Below are 20,110 nucleotides of genomic sequence, written 5' to 3' on the forward strand. Positions count from 1 at the left end.
CTAAGTGTTTCTAAGAACTCCGTGGACCTCTTATGTGCCAAGTGCTGTAGGTACTTTATGTAATCTTCATAACAGCCCTACAAGCTAGAGGTGAAAACTTTGGTTCAGTGATGTTAGGTACCTTGCCTGAGTTTCTACAAATAGTGAATAGTAGAGCCAGGGCTTGATAAAATTTAGAGAGAGTGAATAATCTGTGTGCAATAAACAGACTATATGTTATCACCAAGAAGTATTTAAAAGACTCTCAGTTATCATAGGAAGCAATGTAGTGTAGTAGTTAAGGAAACAGACAATATACTTCTTGGGTTGACAACCTGACTGTACCACTTGCCAGGAAGGTGAGGTTGGTTGTTAATTAACTTTAAAATGGAAATAATAATACTCCCATACTGAATAATTATAAGGATTAAATGAGAAAATTCTTATAAGGATGATGTGCCTGACATGGAAAAAGGCTTATTAAATATTAGTTATCAATATTATAATGAGGCTGGTGCAAGTAGTTAAAGTGTTCAACAAATGCAGGTTGAATAAATGAATGATATTGAGCGGGCTTGTTATTTTGAACACCTGGGAACCTTGACTGTTTTCATCCCCTTCACGCAGATCTGTAGTTGTAGCTTTGCACTTACTTATATGCTGGTGTGAGTTTTAATAGGGATGTGTGTGTGTGTGTGTGTATGCACATGCCAGAGAGGGAGAAAGAAACAATTCAGCTACTTATTCATATAACAAATCACAAGATTCCAGCTCATTTAATAAACAGTGCAATTGTATGGCTCACATATACAAAATTATCTGAGCTTTACCTGAATTCTAAAGTGTTTAGTGAAGAATTTAAGCTTTTTAAAACAATTGCACTTGCAGAATAGTCATGGTCATGATATTTACATGTCTTGTGTAAGAAATGCATTTGTACTGGGCTCAGTCCTGTCCATTACTGCTTATTGATACATAAAACACGTGTCAAAGGAGACTAGCATGATTTCTTGTATTACTTATTGCTCTGTCGTTCCTCTGCTCAATTAGCAGTGTCCACGTGATAACCATCTGTAGTTTGTTAATTAACTTTAAAATGGAAAAATAATACTCCCATATTGAATAATTATAAGGATTAAATGAGTACAATCGTCTACTAGCTCAAGTAGTGTCCTGTTGCTGCCTAAATTTAAAACAAAACTAAAGTTTTGTCAAATTTCTGACTTTAAATACAGGGACTTATGACAGTACTGTATTCTGGGATATCCTACACCTGTGGCTGTCAAACTTTAGCTCCATCAGTATCACCTACAAGGCTTGTTAAACATAGAGTGCTGGGCCCCCTCCCTGAATATCTAAGTTAGTATATTTAAAATGTGACCTAAGAATTTGCATTTTTTAACCTCTTCCCAGGTGATGCTGGTGCTGTTGGTCTAAAGATCACACTCTGAGAGCTCTTATTCTGCACTCAAATTTTATATGGTCCAACTTAAGAGAATATTAAAAAATATTGAGCCTCTTGAACCACACTTGATACTGCAAAGATTAGCACTTCACCTTGAAAGAAAAAGTAGAGTCATGCCTAAGTGAGCCTGGATGGTATTTCTGCCTGTGGATTTCCATATTCTAGAAAATCTGTTTGTCTGCAGTCTACCCTGACTCTCAATTATGGTGATCTCAGTGGTTTTGATAGTGATGACACTGGTATATGGAACAGCCAGAACTTATAAGGGCCAAGCTCACACAGCAAAGTACAAATTCATTTTCATTTCCCATCAACTTAAAAAAAAATTTATTCAGGTGAAATAATTTTCTCTTTCAAATGAAAACTCAGGCAGGTCTTTGACTTTTGTGTTCACTTTTATTAATAGACACGTAAACACACCGTTTGCTTGCTTTTAGTGATCAAACTATTCAGTCAAAGGTACCATTCAATTCCCTGAAGTGAACTTATAGAAGCTCTTCTCTCCACCCCCACCCCATCTTTGGCCTGCTTCAGGGAGCAAGTCTGTGAATGAGAAAGTGTGGTTTGGTAACGTAATCTGTGTTTCTCGGCCAGGTGCTTCTCCTTTTTCCTTGCCAGCTGCTGCTTGGGATTCTAGTGGAGAGGGGTGAAATAGGAAGCAAGGAGGTGGGAGGAGATGCAGAGGGCAGGATGGTTCTTACTTGAACTGGCACCTTTATCAGCTAGCTTTGTGCTCTTGGGACAAGCACTTTTTAAAATTTTATTTTATTTTATTTTATTTTATTTTATTTTATTTTATTTTATTTTAAGACAGGGTCTTGTTGCATTACTCAAGCTGGAGTGCAGTGGCACGATCATAGCTCACTGCAACCTTGAACTCTTGGGCTCAAATGATCCTTCTGCATCAACCTCTCAAGTAGCTGGGACTATAGGCATACAATACTATGTTTGGCTAATCTCTTAGTTTTTGTTTGTTTGTTTTTGTTTTTGGTAGAGATAGGGTTGCCCAGGCTGGTCTCAAACTACTAACCTCTAGTGAGATGTTTAAAACTAACTGTTTTGTGTGACACTTTCATTGGCTCATTGTGTAGCGGGACGAGCCGCAGACAAAACCTCTCAGACACCGAGTTGTAGAAGGAAGGGTTTTATTCAACTGGGAGCATCAGAAAGCTACTGCCTTAAAATCCAAGCTCCCAAAGTGCACAATTTCTGTCCCTTTTAAGGGCTCACAATACTAAAGATTTCACATGAAAGGGTCGTGATTGATTTGAGCAAGCGGCGGGTATGTGACAGGGGCTGCATGCACCGGTGGTCGGAGAGAAACCGAACAGGGCAGGGAGTTCCACAATGTTCTTCTATACAATGTCTGGAATCTATGAATAACATCGGTTTCTAAATTATGAGTTGATTTTTAACTATGGGGTTTAGGCCAGGCAGGCCCAGGCCCGGTTTGGGGCCTGGTGTCGGGCTGTCTGTCTTTGGTTTTACTTCCTTGTTTTTTCTTAAAACAGGTACTGAGTATAAAACAATATAAAACAATATGGGAGGGTCTCTCTCTTTCCTCAATTGGAGTTTTTTAAATTTTCTGATGTGTTCTACTTTTTCATAGTAATCTGGACTAGGATGAATACATCTCTATTACAGATAATGTTATGGGATTGCTTCCTCAGTGCTCCTCAGGAATGGGCCAATTTGCCTCCATATTCTTGCTACTGGGGACCCTGACCCCTGAGGAGACCCTTTTGAAAAAAGTCTTACTACTCTATGCTTTGTCTCTCTTTCACTACCTGATCCTATTCTTGATCACAGGAAGAATTCATGCATCCCTTGCCCCAGTGAACCCTGAGAGCCCTAAGAATCCCAAGCACATAGCCTTCCCTTCACACCACGAAGGCAGCTAGCTAACTGTGTTCTCACTGGCTAAATTTCCCTTGGTGGACAGGGGAAGGAAAATCTAAATCTCCAGCTGGAAAATATTGCATTAGTACTATACACCCTTCCCCCTAGGGGGTGGTAGACTTACAGCAGAGAAACAATTTTCTGTAAAGAAATCTCTCTGCAAGACTTTTTCTTCCATATTCTAACTCCTTGAATTGGTCAAGAGATCCAAAAACTATAGAACCGTTTCTCAGAATTCTTTTATAAATTCTTCAAGTGCTAATTTGGCAACTTGCTTTGTAGTTTCACATTTATTGAAACATGGGTGCCTAGTTGAAATCTCAGTTTTATAGTCTTTTTCTTGAGTTCAGTCTACCCACCAAAAATTCATTTTCTCACATGTGGCTATATTATCTAATTCAGAATCAACTCAGCTAAATCTAACACAATTCAACTGAAACTATTAAGTTTATTCTAGGCATCTGTGCTAACACTGGTGCTACAAATACAGATATGTATAAGTCCTCACATCAAGGTGGTTCACAGATCTAATAGGGGAAACAGTCATGTAAAAAAACAGGATCAACAAAGAAGAGTTTGCACAGAAAAAAAGTAGTTTAACCCTCTCTATGATAAGAAATGGAGGAAGTATTGACCCCCAAGTTGAGACTTGAATGTGAAAGTTTACCAGGCGGTGGGGAGCAGGAGGTGAAAATGTGAGATGATGAGAAAGTTACTCAGTATCCCCAGGCCTCAGTCTAGAGATTTGTAAAATATTAGTACTTATCTGAGAAGAGTTTGCGAGGATTACCTAATTTGTACAGCATGCTTGGCACAATATCCTGTGTTCAAATTGAGGTTCTCTGAGAAGCAGGCACCAAGGTAAAATTAAATATGCAAGGATCTTATTTGATTAAATGCCTTAAGAGACTACAGGGAAGGAAGTGGGTGAAACGGGACGAATCTTGAGACTGTGATGGGAATCTGACTCTCAGTGAAGCAGAGAGGGAAGGGGGATTGGATGATGGAGTCCTAGAATTCCATGCCGTTTAAAGAAGGTTTAGTAGGGCATCAAAGAGTCCTTGAGTCAAAATTAACAGAGGAGTTCTGTGTCTCTAATTAACAGTCCTCCTGTAGTATTAGCTGCAATAATGGGGGCAGTTGGGGGAAGCGTGAGCTCCCTACTGTGGGCTTACGAGTGCAATAGCTGGAGCCCTGCAGATGGAAGTCTCTGTAGTTGGAGGTCTGTGAGGTGCATTTTCATAACCAGCATACCTGGCCCATAAACAATACTTATTATAGTATTTGTATTTCAGAAAGTGGAAAACATATGAACAAATGTGCACTGGCAGTAAAAAAGGAAAAAAAGGGAGGTTTTTTTTTTCAGAGCAAAGCAGATTGTTTGGTATTGTTTTAATGTAAAGTGAGAATTTGGGAATAATGAATAATTGGGAGATAGCAGGAACCATATCCTTTGCATTAGCTAGTGTAGGTCAAACTGCTGTGACACACCCTAAATCTACAATAGCTCAACTACAATAGGAGCTTATTTCCCATGCATGTGATCAACAGGGCGGATGCCTCCATGTGGTATTCACAGACCAGGTCCTTTCTATCTCATGGCCCTACTATCTGTCAAACCTCATGATCTGCATCCAGCTGATGAAGGAAAAAGAAAGCAAGGAGGAGCCTGTGAATCACAGAAGCACCCATCACATTTGCTCACTTTCCATTGATCAAACTTTGTCAACTGGCTTATCTAGATGCAAGGTGATCTAAGAAATCAATTTCCTTCTGAACTTCTATAAATGCCCCTGATAGCAATAGCTTCAGCATACCCTTAGAATGGTCCTGTTTGGCAGACACTTCTGAAGGTGTGTGTTCTGAGCCAGCGAATCCTGGTATAGTCAACCAGGAAATTTGTTCCTTGTCTGTGAAGACTATCTGAGACCCCTGCCCCTAGCCCATTTCAAAGAACACAGGTGATATAGGGGATTGAGGCTCTGAGTTTTGGGTTAAATGAAGTTGCCAGGTCGAGGTAATTAAGGGGAGGGTGTCAAATGAAAATGCTCTATCAACAGCATGCTGTTTTTCAATGGTTGCAGTTTTCCTGTCACACCCACCACCACTGGACTCTCCTGTTTATAAGCCCCTAATGAAACCCATGTCTTGTTTCCTGTCTCTGGGTCTCTTCTTTGACCTCTTGAACCTGGCTTTTTCCCTATTGAGGTTAATAGAGTTTGACACAATAGCATCTGTCTTCAAGCTAAAACTATGCAAATGAAGACAAAACTTCTGGTGGTCAGTTAGCCTCCGTTTTATGTCATGACTCTCTTTTGCTGCTAAGTTTCTTAAATGAATTATAGATGCTGGGAGCCACCAAAAATTCTAAGTTGTAGAATGACCTGATGATATTCACATTTTAAAGGTCATGAGGGTATCAGTGTGTCAGTGGGTTAAAAAGAATCATAAAGGCTGGGACTGGGGCCGCTTGCCTGTAATCCCAATACTTTGAGAGGCTGATGCAGGTGGATTGCTTGAGCCCAGGAGTTTGAGACCCCATCTCTACAAAAAAAAAAAAAAAAAAAAAAAAAAAAAAACAAAGAAAAGCCATGAAAATGCAGGCAAGGGAGCCAATATTGAGACATTTGCAGTAATTCAGGTGAGAGATAAGGATGACCTAGATAAGTGAGAATTAAGAGGAATTTGACACATTCTAGAGAAATTTAGAAGACAGGCCTTGAAGACTGGTTAAATATGAAGGGAATGGGAAGAGATGGTGTAAGGAATATGGCTGTGCTGCAGCAAAGCAGGCATAGAGCAGCAGGTGTAGGCCAAAGTAAACAGCATAGATAACTCAGCAGGATTGGGGTGCAAGCGCACAGTCCCATGTCTTAGATAATCATAGCCACGTAGATACAACATAGAGAAGCTCATCACCTGGCTCTCAGCCACTAGTGTATAAATGTAACACTGACCCTGTGAAGGCTCTGCTGAATGAAACCATGTCTCATTTACCTGCTGTCTCTTGTGTGTTCTTTCAGCTCCCTGCCCACCAGCCACCCATTCCCCTCAGCTCTCAGCTGGGGCTGGAACCTAACCCTGAGCATGACAAATGGGTAGCTGACATTCTGGCCTGGGTGAGTGGATAAATGTGTTAGCAATCAAATTAGAAGGAAATGGAGTAGGATCCCATTCAGCTACTACTGTGCTTCTGAAAGTTTTCTTTCAAAATTCCTTTAACAACAAAACAAGGTAAATGTGTATTTTGTGAGGCTCTAATATGTAATTTGCCCTGCAAATAAAACAACTTCTTCAAGGTATTATGTTTTATTTTGAAAATTTATGCAAATTTTACTTTCTGTTTTTTTATGTATAGGTAACATATATGCTTGTTGCAAAATAAAATAATGTTTTAAATTACTTTTAAAAGAAAAAAGTTAATTAAGGAAGTGATTTACCAATCTATCCTCCCAGCTTGAAAACATTTAGAAGATGATAAATATGGTTAGTCTCCCTTGACTGCCACCTGTAATCCCAGTCTTCACTTGACTTCCCGCAAGTAATTACTACTTTTTATTTGTGGTTTTTCCTTACAGTTTTGCATTCATTTATATGTGCTGGGAAAAGATACTGTTATGGACTTAATATTTGTTGTCTTCCAGCTCCCCCTCCCCAAATTCATGTGTTGAAATCCTAACCTCCAAAATGATAGTATTAGGAGGTAGGGCCTTTGGGAGATAATTTAAATCGTGAGGGTGGAACCCTCATTAATGACATTAGTGCCCTTATAAAAGAGACCCCAGAGAGCACTGCAGCCCCCTTTCTCCCACTTGAGGATTCAAGGAGTGAGGGTCTGCAACCCGGAAGAGGGCAGTCACCAGAGCCTGACTATGCTGGCAAATTGACCTCAGATTCCCAGCCCCTAGAACTGTAAGAAATAAATTTCTACTGTTTATGTCAGTCTGTAGTACTCTGTTATAGCAGCCAGAACTAAAACAGATATAGTATTTTGTGTTTCAAAAATAAATATTATTATACATAATTCTGTACTTTGCCTTCACCCAAAAATGACTTTTTGGAGATCTATACATATTAATAGAGATAGATGAGTTCACTCCTTTAATTACTTCTTAGGGGTCAAACTGATACTTTGGGAAGATGAATTACATTTATCTTGTCGCTTTGAATGTTCCAGGCTTGCTGCTGCCTACCTTGGTCTCACATTAGCTCAATTAGAAACCGGTATGTGGAGTTTAGCTCTTCTATTCCTGAGCTGGTGGGAATCTGCTTGTCCATGTTTTGCTAATCACTCATATTTATTAGTACTATGTAACCACTCTTCTAGGTAGGGTATGTGTATTACAACTCTATGAAGTAGCTACTATAATTTCACACTGTATTTGCAGAAGAGAAAATAGAGTGTATAGAATTTAGTTGTCTATGGTCTTTTAGGCATTATATGGCAAAGATAGGGACCTTACCTACACAGTCTGATTCCAGAGTCTGTGTTCTTAATCACTTCACAAAACCACCTGGGGAAATATGTGTGATGCGTTTAAGAATCCCAGTTAATTTCTCTGTGTTCCACAAGGCAGTGAGATATCCAATGAGATATATGCTTTTAATGCTGAATTTGAGCCAGATAGCTGCAGCCAAGTAGTATTTTCAATGACCCATGTTATGAGAGGCTCTTGTCCTTTCTGAGGTTATGCCTTGGCTTATTTACAGATTGCATGCCTGCTAATTTATCAGGGGAACTGAAGCAGGAGAGATGGTTAATGTGTTTGCCCAGTGGATGATGTGAAACGTGCAATAAGGTGCCAAAATCCACAGCTAAGCAGCTCAATCTACACAACTGATCCAAAGAATTGGGGGAGCAGTGAGAAGTCAATTTTCATGAAAGGATGATGCTGAGAAGCCCTTCAGTGCCTGCTGCTTTCCCCTTTCAAGTGGCCCTGAGAGGACAGTGCCAGGCTGTGGACAGGTTTTCAGCTGCTGCTGCTCCCCAGGGACAAGGGTGAAATGACACCAATGAAATGGTGTGGCGATGTGAATGCTGTTTGTCTTGCCATTTGCTTTTTCTCCAATGCGATTGTGAGGTTTGACACCTGTGGGGGAGAAGGAGGCAATCTTTTAATTAGGTTCCTTGGCTGACTTACGCAGAGCTTGAGTATCAAAATGTTGGGTTGAATCAGCTATGACTTTGTTTTTTCTTTTCTTGTACTCTTTAAATACAAAGTAACTTTAAATTCTGTTGCTGCATTCTTTTCTTTCATTTGGTAGTATATTTTGGGTGTCCAAACAAGTGTAGCGGGTGAAAAATAGCATTGTTTACAGAGCTGGCAGCAAAGTTTTTCTTAGGGAAAGAACAATATCAATTTAGGCAAGTGTCCTGATAAAACACTTAAGATGTAGAAGATGAAGCCTAGGGGAAATGACTAAGAAGGCAATTGTATGATGAAGGAAAAGGCTCTTATGTAAATATTTTTCCTAATACATAAACAGGAATTTGAGAAAGGACAGAAGTGAAGGATAGGGGAAATTTGGCAATTTGATAGGAGGATAAGATGAAGATGGTGTCTAACAGAAGCACAAAGGCATCTAAGTACTGAGAAGTCTAATGTACAATTTTAATTCCCCCTTGTCCTCCCTATCTCTCTCACAATGTAAACAGCCAGCATTGGCCCTCAGGCCAATATACAATATACAAACCATCATAGGATAGATTTGGAGTGAAATTAAGAAAAGGGGACTGAGTTCCCAGTCTGGAACAAAAAGACACCTGGAACAAAAAGATGTGAGTAGACCAGTCACAGGAGGGAAAGTGAAATTGAGAGCAAGGGTAAAACAAGAGTGGAAATTTATTTCAGAGAAGATGCTCCACTTTCCACAAGATCTGTGACACAAGTCTTGAGTCCATTTCCTTTAAACCCTGAAGAGTTACCTCAGGGGACACTTGAGTGACAGAAAGAAAAAGTAGACTAAACTAAAACCTGCAGAGATTTTTCATTGGCATATACAGAAAACCTTATAATTAAATAGCCTACTAGGTTTTAGGTCAAAGCAGATATTCCACCATCTCCCATCCTCTCTTTATTTTCATGATAGTGTATAATGTGGTGATGCTTAAATCAGTTTCTTAAAGAACAAGATGCTGAGAAGGACAGAACTCAGGCTCTGAGTCAGAAACATGCAGTTTGGAAAACTCCCTCTACTTTTTGTAAACCATGCATTCTTAGGTTATTTTGACTCTATGGTTGTTATTTTTTTGCAACACTAATAATTTGTAATTATTTTTTATTTGGCTTACTTGTTTCTTGTCTATTTACTTGGTAGAGAACAGGCTGCAAAGCCCATGAAAGAGTGACAGTGGCTGTTGTGTTGTTATTGCATCCCTAATACCTGCCCCATCAAGGATGCTCCAATATGAATATATTGAGTGAATACATAAAGATCACTTTTTTTGATCTTCTATAAATCTGAAAAGAATGAGGGTGGGACTAATACCACCCCTACTATAGGTTGATGTGAGAATAAAACAAACCAGGTGATGAGACTTAGTGCAGAATCTAGATTCACAGTAAATGTCAACTTTGTTTGTCTTCCAAAGTCATAGGTTTGTTCCCTTTCTGGAATAAGTGAGGCCACTCTTCTCTATGACCATACTCTATGATCTTTGCTACCCTGCCACAATATGTTCTTGGTTTTATAAAGATCTTAGAGAAAAAGAACATAGGAAGCTCAATATAGCTCTGCCAGGAGTACTAGAAAAACATCAAGCATGTGCCCTTCAAGTAGGGAAGATCCATGACATTAACTACAATGACCAAAGTTTATTACTGGCCTGTACTCCTGTACATCTACTAAATTTAGAAAAAAGGTGCTAGTTTGGCCTTTGACTCCTGAGGGCTCTTCTCTGAGTGTTTTTTTTTGTTTGTTTGTTTGTTTGTTTGTGTGTATGTGTGTTTTTTTTTTTTGCCATGAGAAAATCTGTGAATGAATGGTATTATTTTGTTAATTGATAGTTGCCAAAGGAGAGAGCAGTTACCAAACCCATAGCAGAAAATTAAAGATAAGGGATGAAAGAAAGGATCATGCTCTTGGAAAGACCAAGAATGAGGCTACCTGAAGAAGAAATTAGAGCAAACAATTCAGACCCATCAAAAGAAAAAAAAAATAGGAAAAGGAACAGACATCACAAAATACAAAAGTGACTAAGAGGACAGGGGACTCCCTGTTTGGGTATGGATGGCTTTTGAACTGCAGGTCCCTATTTAAAATTTACAAATAGGCAGGTGTCACCACCTCAGGGAGATAATAGGAGAAGCAGGCTGGATCTGTTTGTGGAGTTTAGACTAAAGATCAAGAGACCCAAGAAATCTGGCTGCTGGACAGTGTGAAACGAAAGGTTTGACTAGGGTTTCATGTGAGACAGTCAAATGATTCCAGGGAGTCTGTCAATCAGGAAGTCACTTCAACAAATTTTGAGGTTGTCTATCCTGACCTTCTTAGGTTGTGCTTATTAAAATATTTTAGGATAGGTACTATAAGTTACAGCAATTGTAGGCATATTATTCATGTCTGACCACGGACCCAGACAACTTGGATTCTAGATTTGGCTCTGTCTTTACTATATTCTGTGATTCGGAAAAATCATAAACCCTCTCTGAATTATCATTTTCTCATATCTAAAGTAAAATATTACTGAAGAAACACTTTTCACATCTTTCACAGTCTTAAGATTTTCATTTCAGCCCTTCCAATTGTAGGGTTCCTCTCCTTTTTGGGGGTTCCCAGGTTCTTGCTGTGATTTGAAGGTGTCTACAGGAAGTTTTCAGAAGCAGACTGTTGTGCGTGATATCACATATCACTCCTGATCACAAATCTTTGTGGAAGTGATGCATACTGACAAAATTAAGTCCTCAGTGGGTGCTCATTGGGAGGCACAGTTGGCAAAGACCCCTCGACCTGAGTGATAAAATATTCACCACTGTGTGGAAGCTTGATAGTTGGAGATGATAGATCAGTTCCTAGGTAGTTCCTGGACATTTGGACAATGCAGTGAACTTGATGAGTTCCACTTGCCAGGCTCTTCCTATGTAGCTGACCTCTCCTGCTATGAAAACTTCCCTAGGAGCTTCCTCCTCCTTGCCCAATAAATCTTGATAACTTATTTAACTCAGGCCCAGGACCATTATAACTCAACAACTTGTTCTGTTCTCAGGGGGTAGTACAGGCTCAATTCTCAAACCTTTCTCTGAGGTGTGGGGAAACATGAGACTTCTACTCTGCAAAGAAAAGGAAGAAGGCAAAACAGTTTTTGTATTAAAGCTGTCTGAACTAGCAACACTCTAGATGCTAGATTGGATCATCTCTAAGGTCTCTTTCAGCTGTGACATACTATAAATTTGAAGCCAAGAGCAACAGAAGGTTGCTTTTCTTTCTGGTAACACTATGGTGAGAAAACCTTAGCCTCTTGAGGACTTGGAAGTATTAAAACTTTTAGACTCCAGGGTACAGAAAGGAATGAATGGTAGCATGTAACCCAAATCTTTGTGATCATGGTTTGGGGGATTTTTCATACCAAACTTCTATGTGCCACTATTTAGAATGATGTTCTTGGAAAAGTCAGTCTGTAAATGTATTTCTTATGAATTTGATGTTTATGTAACTTAATCAGCATGCTGATTCCTTACTTTTAGAGTTCCCAAGAATTGTTGGAAGGGGTTTGTATGGGCAAGTGAGTTAGAAAAAATGACAGAGAAACGATAATCAATTACTTCACAGTTTGACAGTCATAAGCAAACATCTGAGACCTTCCCTCTATGTAGACTGACATTTTCCTTTATAGCTCAGTCTGTTTAATCTAGTTTCACAATGCTGCCTGAATCATGACAAGCATTGCCACTCTGAATTTGTTCAGCCAACTGAAATAATCTAGAAACATCTGTGGGCCATTCCTCGATGCGGAGAGACTATAGGATACAGTCTTGGACTCAGTGCTTTATGCCTGACTTGAAGAGAGCTTAGTTTTTCATTCCCTCATTCATTTAAAAAATCATGCATTCATTGATCCAACCATTTATCCATCTGTCTAATACTGGGCATTAATTATGTATCAGGCACTCTGATAGGCAACAAGAGTCTTAGATATTTCTATCCGGAAACAAAAGGCAGGAAGCAAGAGAGGGACACATTTTTCATTTCAGTGTCAGGTGGTGGTGAGCCATCAAAGATGTATGCATTTGCAGCAGAGTTTATTGAGGGGAAGTGGCTGCTGTGAGCAATCATCTGAAACTAGGCTGCCCTTTCTGCCACTGTGGGACATGAAATAGTCTTAATGCTGTTCTTGGGAAGAGGCAGGGAGCCTCCAGGGAGCAGGGACTCCCCAGTTTCTCTTTGTATTCTAGGCTCATAGAAAGCATCATTTAGAACTCCTCATGGGGCCTAATCTCCCCAGGCTCCCCTTTGCTACTATCCTCTCACCGCATATTCTTAAGGAAATTAGATGAGGCTTTAATGTAATACAAAGTTGATTAACAATCTAAGCACACACTGTCTCCAAGGGAGGCACTCAGATGAAACTACCTAAATGTGCCTGCCTAAAATCAAAGCAATTAACCTAGAAAGTTACACACCCAGGACTTCAATCTCTGAGCTATTTTCATCCACAGAAGGAGTTGATGAAGTTTATATTTTTATCTGGGATATTGTCCATTCTTATTTATTTTCCCCAAAAGTCAGAGAGTTCTTTACTGGCCTAGTGGGAGTGGTCTTGACAGCTATATTCATGGCCTTCTTGAATGGATATTTTGTGAGGAGTCTTAGAAAAACTTCAAGGAATAAGCAAACTCAAACTTTCATGTTCAGCAAAAGCTCATCTGCCTCATCTGAAAAATGGGAATAGAACCTCACTGGACTATTGCATAGAGAAGATAAGATCATGTGAAGCTGATACGAAAAGGCTTGGCTCATAGATGGTTTTCAATAGCTATTACTGCCTCCCTTCTATTTGTTTGAGGAAAATGCCAATCCCCTTTGGGTTCTGGGAAGGGCCTGTAATGGGTACCTTAACTCAGCCTGGGGGGAATGCTTATTAGGCATTCACCTGAAGAGTGGAGGGAGGAAGAAAGGTGAAGAAGAAGGAAGCAGACTTTGCTGGATGATGCTGGGCTTGCTGAGGCAAGTGGCTACCTTGAAGAAAAAACATTACTTGGCACTCATCCTTTCCTAGGAATTCAGATAGTACTACTGGTTTGCCTACCCCTTCCTGGCTAGCGGAAGTATGTTCCAGGCTGCTGAGATGTCTGGGATGTTGAAACTGAAGAAGTAGGGGCCAGGTTTGAACAGAAAGGCCTTCTTCCTGGGGAACTGTCTTCTGTAGGAAGGAGTCCTGGTGTTCCTTCACGTTTTGCAGATCCCAGACTCTTTGTTTTCTTATCTTTGTTTTCCTAAAATTGACATCCATAGGAGGACAGCCTGTACTTCTTCACTAGCACCATGGGAGAAGAACATGGCATATTGAGAGACCCAAACTCACTTCTTCCAACACAGCACAGCCTAACATGGTAGTTAAGAATGTCTTCTGTGCATTATAACTGACTAGGTTCAAATCCTAGTCCTTCATGTAATCCTTTTAAGCCTTAGTTTCTTTGCTTCATTATGGAAATAGTAAGACCTAACTTGTAGTATTGTTGAAGGATAACAGGGGACATAAAGCAATTAACCTAATACTTGATTCTGAATAAGGGCTTAATATATAATGGCTGTTATATTTGTGGTTTGTCTCTTCCTTTCATGCTTTCTCCTATGCACAAAACCTTGTGGATTAAACAACTCCATGGACTTTGTGAGGGAAAATGTTTGCAGAGCCACTTTAACAGATGATCATTGGAATGGAGCCTGCGGTTTTCCTAGACTTGTCTTTTAGCTAAGGATCTCCTTTACCAATTCAGATGAGGCTCAGGAAAGTCTGAGACCACCCAAAGCTAAGGAGTAAGGGATTCACTGTTTTAGGACATAGGGCTGATGCTGCCTGTTCTCTCTTTATATTCCTTGGGCCTTTCTACTTTAATAATCTTCAGTTGAATTCTAACTGTCAACATCTACATCTTTCCCTGCAAGGGCTTTCACAGAAGCTGGAGAAGGTCTCTTTGTAAGATAGGCTAGGAGTGCCGGGAATTAACACCTCAGGAAAGCTGTGTATAAAAAAAACCGCAGCTCCCTTACTGCTCAGGTGGGATTACCCTGAAATAATGTGTGTTTTACAGTTTCCCAGAGGTTTCTCATGGGTTGGAGCTCCAGTTTATCTACAGTGGTAACTGGAATGATAATACATCCTGTATTTGTTGCCTTTCTTCATCTGTTATGCCACTCCCCTCCCTCAGTAATATTTCCTCTACCTCCCAAATAAACTACTTATACTTGAATTCTTGTTTCAGGGTATGTTTCTGGGAGAACCTAATCTGAGATAGTAGTATTAAATTCAGAGGAGAACAAAGCACTAGCACGTGGTGCTCTTGAGGGCTGAGAGTGTCTCAATTGCCATTGTATAGCGAGCAACTAGGGCATCATTTGGCTCAGGTTAGTCACTCAATACATACTTCATTCAGGGAATGAGAAATAGAGGTAGTATTTTAGCCCCTGAGGGAGCAAAGTAGAAAACTCTGCATTAATAATCTGCATTAATTTATATAGGATTTAACTATTTAGAATTTTAGAAAGCAATTTTATATGTATCTTCTGCAGATATTAACAACTTTATTTTACAGATGAAGAGACTTAATTTGATTATTACATGAACTTGCCCAATGCTGTGCTGTGGATCATAGTGCTGGAAATCACAACATGGTCCTTGCAGCAAAGTCAAGCTTTTTCTGTCACCATCAGTGCATTAGCTTGTCAGCAGCATGATGTCTTTGCCACCATAGGATAGAACGGCACATTCCGTTGTCAGGTTTCAGCCAGACACCACACTGAGCATGATCCAGGTTGCTTTTCTTCTCTTCTCTTCTGACTTAGAGGTCCCTAACCTGATGGCCCAGATGGACTCTGAGGACTTAGTATTTATATGTGCTTTGTTTGTTTGTTTTTTTAAACAAAGAGATCCTTAGTTTCCATCATTCTCAAAGAATTCTGGGATCCAAATAAAAAGCCATTGTCCAAGCTGCTGCTGCTGCTAATAGTGCCTTAGTTTCTGAAGATAAAGTGCTTTCCCTATTATCATTTCCCCTACTTGCTTCACCATCATTTATTGGACTTTGCGACAGTCTCTTTCTTTATGAAGTCAGTGATTTTCAGAAAGTCAGTAGGTTTCTTTTTTTGTTTTGTTTCGTTTCATTTAGAAAAAAAGTTGGAAAAATCACTCAGGATCCTTAATACGCATATTAATACTTTTTTTTTCCTTATGCTTGAATGTCACTCAAGCCTCAGTTTTAATTCAAGACTCCAATATTGAGCAGCAATCAACTTTCCCATCATATCCTCCATTGGTTCTCTCTAGCTTCCCAGCTGCTCAGTGACACTAGACCAGTCTCATTTCCTGAGTCTTTTCTTATCTCTAGCTTTTTGTACATCAGAAATCCCATTTGAAATGCTGTCCCTCAGACCTCTTGCCAACTGAATTCCTGCAAGTATGTCAAGGCATAACTCAAATGCCATTTACTCAGCCAAGCTTTCTGTCCTAATATAGAATGATATTTATAATGATAGCTAACATTTATTGAGGGCTTGCTATGGACCAGGCATGATGTTAAGAAGTTTTTGGCAAATATTTAAACCAAAACCTTACAGGTTTTTGAAAGATTAAGTAATGTTAGCTTCTATAACAACAAAACAAAACAAACAAAACATAATCTCAGTGGCTTAATGGAATTGAAACTTATTTCTCATGTATGTAAAGTCTCGATAAGTGTTTCTGATAAACAGGCACAGTGGGGATTTAAGGACTTTGGATCTTTCCATCCTGTGGCTCTGCCATCTTTAACAAGTGGCAGAGCTTCCTGGCTTGGAGAGAAAGGATAAATGCTCACATATGAGAAGATTTTATGGGCCAGTCCTAGAAATGGCATATATCACCTTCACTTACATTCCATTATCTACAATTTGTCATATAGCTGGGAAATGTAAGCTAGTTTATGTCCAAGAGAAAGACACAATTAATTTGGTGAAAATTTAGAAGTTTTTGGCCACAAATTACCTGCTAGTGTTACTGTCTGAATGTGTCCCTCTCAGTTCATATGTTGAAATCTAACTCCCAATGTGACGGTATTCAAAGGTGAGACTTTAGGAGGTGATTAGGTCATGAGGATAGAACCCTCATTAATGGGATTAGTGCCCTTATAAGAGAGGCCTCAGAGAGGTCCCTCACTCTTTCCTCTATGTCAGGATGGCAACAATAACACAGTTGTCTATGTACCAGGAAGCAGACCCTCATCAGACAACAAATCTGTCAGCACCCTGATCTTGGACATTCCAGTCTCCAGAACTGTGAGACACAAATTTCTACTGTTTATAAGCCACCTGACCTACTGAGTCCTGAATTGGTTGGTTCTTGGTCTTGCTGACTTCAAGAATGAAGCCGTGGACCCTCGTGGTGAGTGCTACAGTTCTTAAAGATGGTGTGTCCGGAGTTTGTTCCTTCTGATGTTTGAACGTGTCTGGAGTTTCTTTCTTCTGGTGGGTTTGTGTCTCGCTGACTTCAGGAGTGACGCTGCAGACCTTCACAGTGAGTGTTACAGTTTATAAAGGCGGCGCATCTGGAGTTGTTCCTTCTTCCTGGTGGGTTCGTGGTTTCACTGGCTTCAGGAGTGAAGCTGTAGACCTTCAAGGTGGGTGTCACAGCTCATAAAGGTAGTGCGGACCCAAAGAGTGAGCAGCAGCAAGAGTTATTGTGAAGAGTGAAAGAACAAAGCTTCCATAGAGTGGAAGGGGACCCCAGCGAGTTGCTGCTGGGGGCTTGGGTGGCCTGCTTTTATTCCCTTATTTGGCCCCACCCACATCCTGCTGAGGTGGGTCCATTTTACAGAGTGCTGACTGGTCCATTTTACAGAGTACTGATTGGTCCGTTTTACAGAGCGCTGATTGATGCATTTACAATCCTTTAGCTAGACACAAAAGTTCTCCAAGTCCCCACCCTACCCAGAAGCCCAGAGCTTCACCTCTCACTATGGTATTTTGTTATAGTAACCTGAACAAACTAAGACTGAAATTAAGAGAGCAGTGACAATGTTAAATTTGACCTGAGCCCTAGGATCCTGGAAAACAGCAATTATTAAGAAGTCCTCCTATCTTTCTGTGTTTCAGAAACTGGCTTACTGGAAAAACAAAAATAAAAACAAAAACAAAAATCTTTTTCATAGGACTTAGATAAGACTCATGGATGCCCTGTTTTATCTGTGATAAGGCCAGACATAGGTCCTCCAAATTCCCACTCTTTACCTCATACATAGTTAGCTGATTTTTTTTTGTCTCCACTGATCAATCAGAACAAAATGCTTAGGTGAACTGAGTTTCTCTCCTTCCTCAAGGATCTTGGACTTCAGCCCACCCTCAGCCTGAGCCAGCATCTAACCTTCCCTAAACAGTCCCTCCTGAGAGTAGATGGGCCTCAGTGTAAACATGCTCTTGTCTACTGTCTCATCACCCATTCATCCTGTTGCCACTTCCCTTCACTGATTCTTTCTAACATTGTTCACTCTTCCCTATTAAAGGAAAGCCCTTTTCTGCTTAACTTCGAGACACTTGCAGATCTCATGGTCAGTGCCTTCTCCCTACAGCTACAACCCCATTGCTTGCTCTTGTAATAATCCTTTAGAATAAAGTCTTTCCTTACGTATGCCTTGATTTTTTTTTTTTTTTTAATTTGACAACAGAGACTTGAATTTGAGTTCACTCTCACATTGTCACATTGCCTCCTGTACTAGCTGTCTGCCATGGAAGTGGCCCCTACCTTTCCATGGTGTGGAGTAGTTGTGTTGGGAATTGGCTAGTCAGTCGGACACTATAGTTTCCAGACCCTTGCTTTTAGGCATGGGAGCAAGCGACTCATTCTAGTAATTGAAATGGATTGATATAGCATTTTAGGCAAAGGTGGTTGTGTATCTGGTATACCTTCCCCTAGTTCTTGTTCCTTTCTCAGGAGAACTTGGAAGATGTCAGCATCATAAATTGAAAGCACTTGATGCCTAAGTCATTGGTTAGGGAAGAGACATCCAAAAAGCCTCCTGACTAAAAACATGTGCATTGGTCTTTTGAACTTGGTGGCACATAACAGAGTACTCTAATACAGCTGGCAATGCTAATAACACATTGAAAGCAACAAAATCCTATGAAGGGGAACCAGAAATCATTGATTTCTCATACAGATACCTGAGAGAAAGGTACAGAGGAAGGTGTTGTATTTTGTTTGTCCCTTATAGTACTTAACACTTCCTACTTTGCCTTGCAATTAGCTGTATCATCTCTCTCTCCTCAATGTATGGTTTTAAAGACAAATATGGCCTTATTAAACCTGGAGGATTTAAATGTTTTTGGCATATGTCAGGATCTGAATGTTTGAAGAATGAATAAATCAACTGTAATTTTACTTGTAAAACAACCTTTTCAGATAAGCACAGCAGATATTTATTTTTATTGTGGTAGTAATAAAACACAAAACATTTAGAAAATAAAATTTAAAAAGCAATTTAAATCTCATCACTTCTTTGTTACTATATTTGTGTATTTTATTTTTCGTATTTTAAAAATATTTGCAATCATACACATGCATTTTTGTATCCTTTTCAATTTAATTTTATAGCATGGTTATTTTTGCATGCTGCTACTTTGCTTACATAATCATTGTTTTTAATCGCTATTTATACAAGTGAATATAGTATAATTTATTTGTCTTCTCTCGATATGTACTATGCAAATATAGCCTCAGTAAAATTCCTTTTTCATAGAGATTTTCCATGTATTTATTTATATCAGTTCCTTAGAATAAATTCTTAAATGTAATATATATGACTATGTCAAAGGGTGTGAACATTTTTTATTATTGTTGATACATATTACCAAAATTGCTGTCTAGAAGATTTGTACCTATTTACAAAGAATTATTGTACTATTGCTAGCATGATTGAAAATGGAACATTTTAATTTAGATTTATTATATAAAATATTATTTTTAAATCATATCTTTATTTAGGAGAGGGAATGCTTTTGTGTGAATTTCCTTTTTTTATTTTTATTTTTTTAAGAGACACAGTCTGGCTCCATCACTTAGGCTGGAGTGCGGTGGTACAATCATAGCTCACTGAAGCCTCCAACTCCTGGAATAAAGAATCCTTCCTCCTCAGTCTCCTGAGTAGCTAGGACTACAGGTGCACACCATCACACCTGGATAATTTCTTTTTACATTTTTTTTTTTTTTTTTTTTTTTTTTGGAGGAGATAGAGACTCTCTATCTCTCTATGTTTCCCAGGATGGTTTTGAACTCCTGGCCTCAATTAAACCTCTATCCTTTCATCTTGGCCTCCTAGGGTGCTGGGATTACAGGCATAAGCCACAGCACCAGGCCCTTTTGTGAATTTTATATTCCAATTTCTTTTAATCATTTTTTACTCATAAGACATTTATTGTGTCAATGTGCTGGAGGGTGTGGTGAAAAATGAGATCTTTGCCCTTAGCAAATATTTTTCCTAGTGAGAAGAGATAAAAAATCAACAAGTAAAAATAAATAAAATAATGTGTGCCATTATAAGATACATGGAGGAAATTCATAGGATTGATGAGTGCTTAACT

The sequence above is a fragment of the Rhinopithecus roxellana genome, chromosome 1, assembly GCF_007565055.1.
Source record: "Rhinopithecus roxellana isolate Shanxi Qingling chromosome 1, ASM756505v1, whole genome shotgun sequence".
Classification (NCBI taxonomy): Eukaryota; Metazoa; Chordata; class Mammalia; order Primates; family Cercopithecidae; genus Rhinopithecus; species Rhinopithecus roxellana.